The following is a 12,461-nucleotide window of genomic DNA, read 5'->3' as shown; positions in this document are numbered from 1 at the left end:
TTAAAGTTGTATGAGTTCCTTATGTATTTTGGATATTAACCCTTTATCAGATGTTTCTTGACAAATATGTTCTTTCATACAGTGGGCTCCCTTTCATTTTTTTAGAAGCTTGAATCCATAAAGAATTTTGATGAAATATAATACACGTCTTGGTGTACATTTATTATATTATCCTGTTAATTTAATGTCTTTTAAAATTTCTTTAACCTCTCACTTTTATAAAATTAACATAAGTGAAATAAACAGGTTAAAAAATACAGGTATTTTTCTTATTTCATTACAGAAGAGAGTTTGTTGACTTGGCTTGCTCTTTTTCTAACAATACCAATAATTTTGTATACTGATGGAATATAATTTTCTTGATATAGTACATTAAGAAGCCCTTTTCCACAGCATTTTAGGTCACAAACATGGGCAGGAACAAATTTTGAAAATTATTTTATTTCATTTTAGATACCCTACAAGTATAATTTCAGAAAAGGAGTCAGCATTAGAAACTCAGACTGAAATTTTTTTAAGAATAAAAAATTTTATGTGTAACATTTTTCTTGTTTAGTAATTGCCACAAAAGTGGAACTGTCATGTTCAATTTTACTGTTATCTTCTTCTTGAGAAAGATGTAGCAGCAATCATCATTCCACACTATTAAAAAGAGTACTTGAACTTAATTGAGCCTCAAGTTTGATTTGCTAATTATCACAGATTGTTTCTTACTGTTTTTTCTTCTTTGTTTTTTTATGCAAGGGGTACAGGAGAAAAGTTCTGAATAAAAATTGCCTTTTATATCCCATAAACTGTCATGCTGCAATCTGATGACAAGAATTTTCTAGGAATTGAGAATTTCATGAGGATATGTTGAGGATTGGAAAACAATGATTCAGGCAAAGACTATCAACATATAAAGTGAATAGTGTGTGTTTATATGTGCTCTCCATAAAGCAACACGTCTATGATTGTTTTTAAATATCATACATAACTATCAAAATATTGTATGTGTGTATCTATATCACAGATACATAGATCATAAAGCAAGTATTGCTTTCAATAAGGTAGTTTTGCAATTAAGGCCAGGTTTAGTCATGTTGTAGTTACTTCTGAGTTTTCACTTTCAAATATTTAACATGTACACTGAGTGCCTACTATATTATATGTTCAACATTTATATGCACACTAATTATCCATGGCAGGGAAGATTATAAAAAATAATTGGTCATTATAAAACTCCTACTCTTGTGCTATACATGTATAATACTCAAGGTAACTAATATACTATCAAAATTTAACATGACATTTGCATTTTTTGGAAATAAAATATATTTTTTGTTTGGCAGCAGCTGAGGACACATTCTACTGTTCTGTGTGCAATGTAACTGACTGAGACTGTCCTTGTTACACAGTAGCCTGAATTTCAAGCTCCCTTCAGTGGTTGACCTAGGACCTAGATGAGTATCTATAGTGATTACCAAGAGCACTCTTGGCTGGTTTTATTGGACTATGTGTTTCCCTACTTTCCTAAGAACACCATTAAAAGCTGTCTTTACTGTGGGACACAGCACCTGGGATACAACATGCAGAACACTAAACAAAAATATATTATTCTTACATAATGAGGAGAAATTCTACATTTATGGATCGGAAAAGAATTTTACAAAGCAATCATTTTTCATGAATTTTTCTGTTTGTTGATTCCATGCATTTAAATTGCTAACAGAGTTTTATAACACTTGATAAAATATTTCAAACATTTATATAAAGGACACACATGAGATGGCTTGCATTATAGCATATGAAGACATATGAAACCATGGTAATAAGTATTATATGTAATTATAATATCTTAATAAGCAGGATTCAAAAATTCTTCCCACAGAATAGAACAGAGAGACAGTTTTTATAGTTCTTTGAAATACAATGATTTCGCTTGAAAGATATGTGAGGAAAATGGGAAGTATTAAATTAAATAGAGCAGATAAATAATATTAATATAAAATTAAATTAAATTGCATTCCTTTCTCACACTACTAATTAAAGTCAAACTCACAGGAATTAAGAAATTAAATGTCAAAAGTAGTATTTTTTAAAAAATTAACATAAAATTCAATTGGTTCTATTTCTGAGCTTTAGATAGTAAAGTATTTTTTAAGTAGAACAAATTGCTACTTATATAGAAGAGAATGGCAAATGGAATTACGTTAAAATACAAAAGTCTCTAAATCAAAAGCTACTTTATAGAAATTGAAAAGCTACTTTATAGAAGTTATAAACCAGAGGAAGATATTTCCAATACAGATATATAAAGAACTCCTACAAAGCAGTATCAAAATGACAAATATCCTAACATAAGAAATAAAAAATACGTGAAAAGTATTTTACATGAGAAAAAATACATATGATTGGTGACGATTTGAAGGATATTCAATCACATTTTTTATCAGATAAATATAAACTGAAACCAGAATAAGAATAGATTTTACACATTTTCAAATAGGAAAAATCAAGGAGTAAGACAATCCCATGTGCTTGGAAGAATGTGATTCATTGCAATTTTATAAATTGTTGTTGGAAGTTTGCAAATATTGAATAAAGCCATTTTGTACAGATACTTTAAAAAGCAATTTGACATTATCTTATAAAGTTTAACATTTATCCCCACTTTTACTATTCATGAATTCCACTTATAAGTACATCAGTATAAGTACTCAACCTTCCTAATGCCACGACCCTTTAATACAGTTCCTTATGTTGTGGTGACCCCCAACCATAAAATTATTTTCGTTGCTACTTCATAACTATAATTTTGCTACTGTTATGAATCATAATTTAAATATCTGATATGCAGGATGTATTTTCATTGTTATAAATTGAACATAATTAAAGCATAGTGATTAATCACAAAAACAATATGTAATTATATATGTGTTTTCCAAAGGTCTTAGGTGACCCCTGTGAAAGGGTCGTTTGAATCCCAAACGGGTCGCGACCCATAGGTTGAGAACCGCTGAAGTACATACAAAAGAAAACCAGCACAAATGTATCTAGACTAATAAAAGAGAAACATGCCACTCTGCTACACCCACAAGCCATGCCCACCAGCCAATCAGGAGCAAGTATGCAAATTAACCCAACTAAGATGGGGGCGGACACGGATCTGGAGGGAGCAGGAGGTTTGGGTTGCCTCCAGCGATGGAGGAAGCCCAGCTTCCCACCTGCTCTGGCTGGCCCTGGGCTCCACTCAAGGCTACAAAGTTTCAATTATAGAAGATAAATAAATCCCAGATACCTGCTTCCAGCCTGCCATGGCCTCTGCTCCAGGAGGCGCTAAAAAAAAAAAAAAAAAAAAAGGAGAGGTTGGTAGCTTGGGTTGCTGGGGGGCGTGGCCAGCCTGAAAACAGCCACCAGCCCCTCACCCAGGCTGGCCAGGCACCCAAGCAGGACCCCCCCCACCATACTGAAGGGGGTGTGGCCAGCCTGAAAATAGCCCTCAGCCCCTTACCCAGGCTGGCCACACTCCAATGGGTTGAGGGTCCACACTGGGGGGCTTGACCAGCCTGAAAACGACCCTCAGCCCCTCAGCCAGGCTGGTCAGGCACCCCAGCGGGTCCCCCACCTTGATCCGGGACACCCTTCAGGGCAAATCAACCATGTAGACCCACCTCATCAGTTATATGTATTTTCATATCTAATCAACATACCAAAGTCAACTCAAAATCTTTACTGTGGGCAGGAAAGCACATTCCACATCCCTTTTATCCTTATTCCACTCTCTACCCCCACACTGAGGGATGGCAATGCTGCCATACGCTGAACAGAAACAACAGGATGCTAGCATAAGGGAAGAATTGGTGTATGTACTGGGCCCTCTTCCCTTTTTCTTTTCTGCTCCTTGTGCTGTTTACTTTGTTGTCCTTCCATGGAGCTCTCTTAATCTTAAAATTCTGCATTTCCTACTTTTAGTCAAATTCTGTTACCTATTTCCCCCCATTGCATATTCTCCATCTTGGATTGGCAATTCTAGTTCCTGAAAATATAGTTGAGATACAAGCATTATTTCTGCCCCCTTGTTTGAGTGCCCAGGATTATTTTGCATAATTGAGACCTAATATGCTTCAGAAAGTTTAGATAAACACTGGCCAGGATTAAAGGGAGTAAAAAAAAATATAGATATTAAGGTATGGAAAGGCATCCACATAGAGCACTTGAACCTCCTTTGTACTTGTTAGGAGAAAAAATATAAAGAGTGTATTAAATCTGAGGTTATTACAGTCTGGTTGTTTGAAATTACACTTTTCTCTACTATATTTTCCCCACTTTCCAATGTACTCAAGAAGATTGAAAAATTGTGATGGACCGATTTAAAATATTTTTATTTCCTAAAAGCCTTTTGCCTATTGTTATGTGCAGGACCCTTCTCCTTTCGTGGGAGAGACAGGTAGTTAGTTATCTGAATCTAGGTTGAAAAGGTTATGTAAAAAGAAATTATAATAATAAAAGGGATACTCTGCTTAAAAAACAATAAGTATAGATTGATGGATTTTTATTAAATAAATTATTAAATATGTTATAATAAAATATGATGATGATGATGCTTATAATACCCAAACTTAGGCCACTAGGAGCCCTTTCAAATGAACTTATCTTTTTGACATGACTTTATTAGCTGTTGAGCATTCCATATAATAGATATATTTCAGATATAACTCCTAAATTTTCATTCTCCTTTTTCTCTCTCAGTAAAAATTATGGCTTCAGTATTATCCATATATTTATTCAGTTAATCTTTTACACCATGCAGATGAAATAGTTTCAGAATTGCAAACTGAATACCATCCCAACAAGATTACTTGGCAAAGTTCAAGCTTGTTTTCTACTTTTTCTTGTGCTTAGAGTATGTTCTACCAAAGGTGTACAATCAAATACAGTTTTCAAAATAATATTAATTTTTTCTTCCATGTATTTATATAAATTTTATATAAAGTGGGTATAAAGTTAGAATAGCATTTGTTTGTATTCAAGTTTAGGATCTGTATTTGGGGGATGCATTTTGGCCTTTTTTATTTATTGATTGATTGGTCCTGGCCTGGTATCTCAGTTTGGGCCTTTTTAAATAATTATATCATTATTTCTCTGTAGTGAATTTGTTATGTCTTATGAGATTAATATATTTAAGTAAATCAAATGTCTTTTCAAGAATTGAATTATCCTTAATCCTGAATATTGTGATGTTTTGTTTGAAACTCTCCATTTAGTATAGTTCTATGATTTTGTACCATGATATTTACCCTTTCTTAATTGTTATTCATAATACAGGTTTTTCAGTTTTTCTTCTATCATACTGATTAACTGATTGGCTGACTTTTTCCACTAACTTTGTGAAATTCCAAAATGCATTTCAATTTGCAATGTAAAAATATCTTTCTAGACATTTAAATTCCATCCTCACATTGAATGTAATTCTCCTTAATGTGTTTCTGTGCATATACACTTATATAATGGCATATGTTCATATAACTACACATATATTTGCATATTTATGTGTTGTGCATATATAATACATATATATGTATGTGTATACACACATGCATTACTTTATGCTTAGCTCTGTTTTGAGCTAAATATTTTACCTTTGAAGGTGTTTATGACATCTAGGTATGTGTTTGTATTTAAAAATCATGACTTCAAAAGTAAAATAAGTCATCTTAATGATTTTAAGAGGTACAAACAGAAAACGCTTTGAGCTTGTCTAGTGTCCATTTTATTTTATTTTCTGCAATTGACTTAATGCCTATCTGAAGTACCATATTCTTAATTCATTGTTGACAATGCAATACCAATATTCTCTTTGAAAGCTTCAAATTGTCTATTGGAAAAAATAATGATTTTCTTTATTTTCTAAATTATAGAATTGGGCAAAATGGATCCCTTTCAAATTGATGTCAAAATCTACCCCATATATTACTTCTTTATATTTCAGGATAAAGATCTGTATTGACTTAGTAAAGCTGCATTTTGCAAGATTGTGACATAAAAAATACAATGCCATTGTTGAGGGAGTAAAAAGGGCAATTAATGTTATTAGGAGGGCAGTTTGGGCTGCAATATTTACTTAACCTTGTGGTTGTTTTCTTTGTCTCCTCTACTTTTTCCAAGAGAAGATTCCTTTTTATATGTGGAAACATCATTGTCTGGGAGGTTAACAGAAATAAGGTTTTTTGTGGCAATATCACTTGAAATATATCTTTAAAGTTTTAAAGGGCAGTTTAAAGTCAATCTAACTTTGTAAAAGTAGTTTTACACCCAAAATAAGTACATACAAGTGAAAAAGTGTACATCAAATATTGTCAATTCCTATCATATTTAAATCAGGGACTGTTTAGTGGAATCCTAAAGTGAATATACAAACACACCTAGAAGATACTTCAAGTTTAGTTCCAGACCACCACAATGAACTGAGTGCCACAATAAAAGTGAGCCACAGGAATATTTTGCTTTTCCAGGATCCATAAAAGTTATGTTTACACACTACTGTAGTCTATTAAGTGTTCAATAGCATATTGTCTACAAAAACATTGTACATATATTAATTAAAAACTACTTTATTGCTAAATGCTAACCATTATCTGAGCCTTCAGGGAGTCATAATCTTCTTGCTAGTAGAGGCTTTTGCCACAATGTTGATTAAAACCCAGTATCTGCAAAGTCCAATCAGGTGAGTGCAATAATGCGAGGTATGCCTGTACTTTATTTTGAAATGTAGGTGACAGTCTCTGGATATGTCAACTTGACGAAGCTGTAGTCCCCAGTGATTTAATCAAGCCCTAATGTATGCCTTGCTCTGAAGGTATTTGGTAGATGTAATTAAAATACATGATCTGTTGATTTCAAGTAAGGGACATTAACCCAAATAACCAGGAGTCAATCAGTTGAAAAACTTTAAAGGCAGAGCTTCAGCTCATGCCCAGGAGTTCCAGCCTGCCCACCCTGAGGGCCTGCCCTATAGACTTTGGACAGCTCCATAATCACATACATGAGCCAGGTTATTGCAATGAATCTTAAAATATATCACCTACTGGTTCTTCTTTTCCGGTTGAACTCCTACTAATACAGATTTTGGTATTGAAAGTGGTTCTATATTTATTTTTATTTTTCATTAGTAGCTATTTTTAATTATCCATGTCACCACTCAATTTCACTATATTTGGTATTTTGGAATTATCATGAATACAGATTTTCAAATTTTAACTTTGAATAAATCAACATGTGTCATTTGCTTATGCTTCACATTGCAGTAAGTTTGTATTTTCTTGTCTAAGTAGTACTTTTTATCTGGTCTTCATGGTTGAAGGGTTTATATGATTTGAAGACTTCCACAAAGACAAGCCTGAACATTCCTTTTATTTTATTTCAAGATCAACTTATAAGAGAGAATTCAACTAAATTACATTTGTGGAACTCTAGCATCACATTCTTTTTGATATGTTCAAGCCTATTTCAGACACCCACAAACATCTCAAGTTGAGTGAATCCCTGGACGGACTACTCATCTATACTAGTAATTCCAGTTAAACTTATAGTCAATGTTTATTACAGCAAAGAATTCCAAGTAAAAACAAATAATAAATGGACATATATTGGCCAAGTCCAGAGAGGTTAGGTGCTTGTTTCTGAGTCTAACTTTATCCAGGTCACATAACATGCATTCCCTTCAGAAGCCAACTGGAATCACATGCAAACTATCAGTGCCAGAAAATATGATTCTTCTCAGGTTCTAATCTAAACTAATAAAAGACAAATAGGGTAATTAACCATACCTCCGACATGCTTCCCATTGGCTAAGCAGGGTGATATGCAAATTAACTGCCAACCAAGATGGCGGCCAGCAGCCAGGCAGCTGAAGCCAACAGGAGGCTTGGTTGCCCCAGCGATGGAGGAAGCCAAGATTCCCCGCCTGTCGCTGCTGGGCTCTGAGCTGCACCCTAAGAAACAATGTTGCAATTATAGATGCTAAACAAACCCCAAATATCTGCTTTCAGCCAGCGGCCTCAGAGCTGGAGCTACAAAAGTGTTTCAATTATAGAAGTCAAACAAACCCCAGATACCTGCTTTTAGCAGCCAAGGCCTCAAGCTGGAGCCGGCCTCAGAGCTAAAGCTGGCTCTCAGCTCCAGTGACAGCCATAGAAGGTAAATAAATCCCAGAATAAAAAAAAAAAAAAGAAAAAAAGGAGAGGTTGGGAGTTTCAGTCACCTGCCAGCCTGAAAACGGCCCTCAGCCCCTCACCCAGACTGGCCAGGCACCCCAGTGGAGAACCCCACCCTAAAGGGGGTTGGGCCAGCCTGAAAACAGCCATCATCCCCTTATCCAGGCTGGCCAGGCACTCCAGTGGGGACCCCCACCCTGAAGGGGGTGTGATCAGCTGCAAACAGCCATCATCCCCTCATCCAGGCTGGCCAGGCACCCCAGTGGGGACCCCCATCCTGATCCGGGACACCCTTCAGGGAAAACCAGCCGGCCCCCACCAGTGCACCAGGCCTCTATCCTATATAGTAAAAGGGTAATATGCAAACTGACCCTAACAGCAGAAAGACTGGGAATGACACTATGACACAGACTGACCACCAGGGGGCAGATGCTCAATGCCGGAGCTGCCCTCTGGTGGTCAGTGAGCTCCCACAATGGGGAGGTCTGCTCAGCCACAAGCCATGCTGACGGCTGCCAGTACAGAGGTGGTGGTGGGAGCCTCTCCTGCCTCCTCAGCAGTGCTAAGGATGTCCGACTGCAGTTTAGGCCTGCTTCCCGCTGGCAAGTGGACATCCTCCAAGGGCTGCCGGGCTGCCAGAGGGATGTCTGATTGCCATCTTACGCCTAATCCCCTGGGGAGCAGGCCTAAGCCAGCAAGTGGTCATCCCCTGAGGGGTCCCAGACTGCGAGAGGGCACAGGCTGGGCTGAGGGATTCCCCCCACCCCGAGTGCACAAATTTTTGTGCACCGGGCCTCTAGTGATTTTATAAAAATGGAATTAGGAGAATTGTATTTCCACATGGAACAACTCAGACTGTGTTAACTGTGTGGTAATTTCTGGAGCTATACTGATGATCATTTCCTTGAACTTTCACTAGAGATTGCCATGCCCTTGAGCTATCTTTTTCTATCTATTAAAGCTAAATGTTTACTCTCAGCCTTGGACTCTACAGTTTCTGCTCCCTTCATGCCTTTCTAAAATTGGTCCTAAGTTTATCCATAAGTCCACTAGTCTTCTTTTTATCCCCTTGTATGCATTTCCCATAATAAGAAAAAATAAACTTCAAATCTATTTCTTCAAAGCTTGTAATCTTCAACATTACTTTAAAACAATCATTTCATTTTGTAAATTAATATCTTATATTTTTATAGGATATCTCCTGCATATTCTATTACTTCAAACACTTAAGACATTACAATTTTTTTTTCTGACTTTCCCTATCAACTTTAGGTATGTTATGCATGCCACTTTCAAAAGAATTGCTCAAATTCTACAACATGGAATGACTTTTTCTTTCTCACTTCACTTGCATCGACTTCATTAAAAACTGCATTCAGATTTCTTCAATAATTTAATACTTATTATGGAATAAATCATTCCCACCATCAATAGTATTGATGTCTACAATCACTATTTGGGCCATTACAGAAAAACTAATCCAATGCATCAAGTACAAATATTAAGATTGTGATGTTAATGACTAACCTAAAAACCAGACAATGAATAGAAAGATTGTATTTTCCAATTAAATGTAATGTGGTTTCAAAATAATTTATAGTAATTCATAGGAACTTAAAAACTCAAACCTATCAAATTAATATGCTGAAAATAATGATGGATAAAAAGGAAACATGTGATGTCTGCTCCTCTACTATAAGTCCGAGGCAGCAATAAATCCAAATATAATTGCTAGACAATATACTTGAAGTGACATCATTAAGAACACTTTGAACAAAGGATATTCAGAAGAAGTAATAGACTTGATTTGTAAAATGTAAACTTATGATGAAATAACTAGACTTTAATTGCCCATTAGAGGAATGCATATAGTTTATTCTTTCATTCAATTCATTCAGACCTACTACATTCTTGGTGCCTGAACAGTCTTTCAGAAAGGCAAAAAGGGGCTTAAGAAAATAACAAAATAGGTTAACCTTAAATTCTATGAGATAAATTCTAAGAAACATAAAAAACTAGCATTTCTATAGAAAAGCAAAATGCTGTGGGTGAGAAAAAAATAAATCACTATATTTTCTGGTGGTGTTGCCAGAAACCACAACCCTAGATCTGGTCCTTCTACAGAATGTGGGGGTCCATGACTAGTTATTTAGTTGCTAATTTTATATATATATATATATATATATATATATATATATATATATATATATATATTATTGATTTTTTACAGAGAGGAAGGGAGAGGGATAGAGAGTTAGAATCATCAATGAGAGAGGAACATCGATCAGCTGCCTCCTGCACATCTCCCACTGGGGATGGGCCCGCAACCCAGGTACATGCCCTTGACCGGAATTGAACCTGGGACCTTTCAGTCCGCAGGCCGATGCTCTATCCACTGAGCCAAACCGGTTTCGGCATAGTTGCTAATTTTTGAAATAGACTCTTAATGGAGGAATTAAAATTCTTGCCTGATTTTGAAGAGCAACCATAGATCAAAAGGAGGGCTGTCAGGTAAGTTACCATATATATATACCTTAGGAAGGTGACAGGGAGGCCACTCAAAGAGGAGAGCAACAGAGTTTAGACACTAGAATTTGTCCCTGATCCCTGCTTTTTATCTCCTACTTGGAAATTCCAGGATGGATAAAAGAGGGCCACACAGGAACCGCATCAATGGGAGGATAAAATGGTGTGGTGGGTTAGAAATACAGGCCCTATGAAGGCCACTCACCTTTTATACCCTAACCCACTAGCTTTCTTACCTACTAGAAGCCATGTGAACATCCATTAAATTCATGTCTGAATGGGGCATCAATGGTATCTGAACTTGAGAATCAGCATTCCTGATAGTAACTAATCATGTAAAATACAGAGAAGAGAAAATATAGTATAGTCATTTAGAGGAGAAAATGACTATACAGAATGAAGTCTGAGAGAGAAATTTACTTTTGAAATAAATGATTTCTAAAAATAGACTAAAGTAAATGCAACACTTATCAAGAAATATTATATATATATATATATATATATATATATATATATATATATATATATATATATCTCAGTAACATGGAGTCAAAAATAGTGCATAACATTATGCAATGAAGTAGTTCATTGACAGTGGAAAACAGCAATACAAAGAAAAGTGCCAGAATAAGGAGAGAAGATTTTTTTTCCTTCCTGGCCCAAATATGTTGTGGAAAAAAGGGTATAAGAATTCTCTTCTTAAATATTTTCAAATTATAATGGTATCACATTTGAGAGAAAAGTACTCTATTTAGACTGATGAAAGAACCATCCATGGGAAAATGATGATTGCTATTCAAGTTTCTTCTGCTCTTGTAACAAATGCTATATAATGGACTATACAAGAAAATGATTAGTGAAACAAAAATCCAGAAATCATAATGACTAAGATGAAGACACAAGTGAGAAATTTACTACTTTCTTACTTTGGGTTATTGTGGATGAGATATAATCAGAAATTTAGGATTTAGACACGTGAGCTCCAAATTGAACTTATGAAATAGCAAAAGATGGTGAGACACAGAAAAATCCACCTTTCTAGGAACACTCCTAGAGGAATCACCGATTTAGCCCTACACTTATGGTAATAGGTTGGGAAAAGGGAAAAACAAAGACAGGAAGCCTAGTCCCCTGAAGCCAGATCTCCCCAGAACTGGCCTTGGTGTCTCAGGTGGGCCAGGGAGTGCTGTGACAGCAGGCACCCAGGTGCGTGGGAGCCACCTGGGCTGGCGCCTTGCACCAGGCTCCCTGCAATCCCCCCACCACATCTGAACCAGGTAGCTATAGGCCAGGCCATAGGCAGGGACTTCTGGGGAACTCACCGGGCTGCCAAGGTCCATCCCGCTGCTCCAAATTAGAGTGGTCAGACGCATGAAGTCAGACTTCACCTGAACGCCTTGGCCTTGCCAGCTGGGCCAGACAGGAGAGTCCTCTGATGAGAGACACCTGGGGGACCTGGCTCACAGAGGCCCAGCACAGAACTGTTAGCAGTCTGGTTCCAACTCCTTTCCTAGTTCTGCACCAGGAATGCAGTGTGAGGAACCACTGGCCCAGGAAAATGGCCTGTTTGGGAGCAGAGGCAGCTGGGAGGCTGGCCATACAGCCTGGAGATCCCAGAAGCCTGAGCGCAGGGGCCCGGGAGGGAGGTGCATGTGTGTGTGTCGGGGGCGGGGGGCGGGGGAGGGAGAGGGACGGATAGGGGGGAGGGGATGTGCTCAGAAGTGAGCTGTGCACACATGG

The sequence above is a fragment of the Myotis daubentonii genome, chromosome 5 (assembly GCF_963259705.1).
Source record: "Myotis daubentonii chromosome 5, mMyoDau2.1, whole genome shotgun sequence".
Lineage (NCBI taxonomy): Eukaryota > Metazoa > Chordata > Mammalia > Chiroptera > Vespertilionidae > Myotis > Myotis daubentonii.
The sequence above is the reverse complement of the archived record's forward strand: the minus strand, read 5'-3'. Positions refer to the sequence as shown.